Source organism: Carlito syrichta, unplaced genomic scaffold (genome assembly GCF_000164805.1).
Source record: "Carlito syrichta isolate Samal-C Ts95f unplaced genomic scaffold, Tarsius_syrichta-2.0.1 Scaffold305641, whole genome shotgun sequence".
NCBI lineage: Eukaryota > Metazoa > Chordata > Mammalia > Primates > Tarsiidae > Carlito > Carlito syrichta.
In genome coordinates this window covers 804,144-805,496 of record NW_007249737.1, presented here as the reverse complement: position 1 = coordinate 805,496, position 1,353 = coordinate 804,144, and the positions used below count along the sequence as shown (strand labels likewise).

Here is a 1,353-nt window from a genome sequence, read left to right as displayed (position 1 = left end):
ATTCCTGTTGTGCTTTACATGAGAGAATTTTTTTTGTTGTTATTTGGTTTTTATTTCTCTGTAATCCAACTAGACGTGGAAGGGAATAAGGGAAATATGGAACCCAAAGAATTGTAGCGAGAGCACAAAGATTATAGGGATACTGTGAGCAAATGGGATAGAGGCGGTGCTCTCCTGAGCTACAGAAGGAATGATCTGGTAGTTTAAGATAAAACAAGTCAAATTTATTAGAGTTGTCCACAGTCAGCAATGGTGATCTTCTTGCTGGTCTTGCCATTCTTGGACCCAAAGCCCTCCATGGCTTGCACAACATTCATGCCCTCTTTCACCTTGCCAAAGACTACATGCTTGCCATCCAACCATTGTCTTAGTAGTGCAGATGAAAAACTGGGAACCGCTTGTGTTGGGTCCAGCATTTGCCATGGACAAGATGCCAGGACCTGTATGCTTAAAGATGAAGTTCTCATCATCAAATTTCTCTCCATAGATGAGCTTGCCGCCAGTGCCATTATGGCGTGTAAAGTCACCACCCTGGAACATAAATCCTGGAATAATTCTGTGAAAGCAGGAACCCTTATGACTGAATCCTTTCTCTCCAGTGCTCAGAGCATGAAAGTTTTCTGCTGTCTTTGGAACTTTGTCTGCAAACAGCTCGAAGGTGAGGCGGCCCAAGTGCTCATCATCGAGGGCGATGTCAAAGAACACAGTGGGGTTGACCATGGCTTGTGGGAAAAGGCTCAAGGCAGCGTCGTCTGCAAAGCCTACATGAGAGAATTTAAGTATAAACCCCTAAGACGTGAATACATTGAGGTGCCTAGTGAATTCTTCCCGAAGTAAACCTGCTTTCTCTTTTTTACCTTTTTTTTTAGAAAGAAAAAAAAGAAAGAGTGAGAGGAGGAGGAGGAGAAGGAGAGGAAGGAAGGAAGGGAGGGAGGAAAGAAGAGAGGGAGGGATAATTTTTTTATGCCTAAGAGAACCAGCCATCAACAGAGCAACAAATACTGATGAGTGTCCATATGTAATGGGCATCAGACTGAATGCCAGGGGAGAGGGTGAAGGAGCAGGGAAGGTGGGCAAGGAAATGAATTTGACATGACTACTGCTTCCAGGAAATTCACATTAACTCCTGGGAGGAAAAGACATAAAAATACATAGCTCTCATATGAGAAAGAGGTACTTTATCTACATATACGTGTGTGTGTGTGTGTGTGTGTGTGTGTGTGTGTGTGTGTATTTTTTTTTTTTTGAGTAGGCATCTCACTGTGTCACCCAGGCTGGAGGGCAGTGGCATGCTCCCGGCCACCACAGCCTCAATCTGCTGGGCTCAGGCGATCCTTCTGCCTCAGCCCTCCA

The 1,353-nt window shown here is 44.7% G+C and overlaps 1 pseudogene; it reads right to left on the bottom strand.

Moving 5' to 3' along the window:
• Positions 1 to 227: 227 nt before the first annotated feature.
• On the bottom strand, positions 228 to 720 carry LOC110595971 (annotated as a pseudogene).
• Positions 721 to 1,353: the final 633 nt, after the last annotated feature.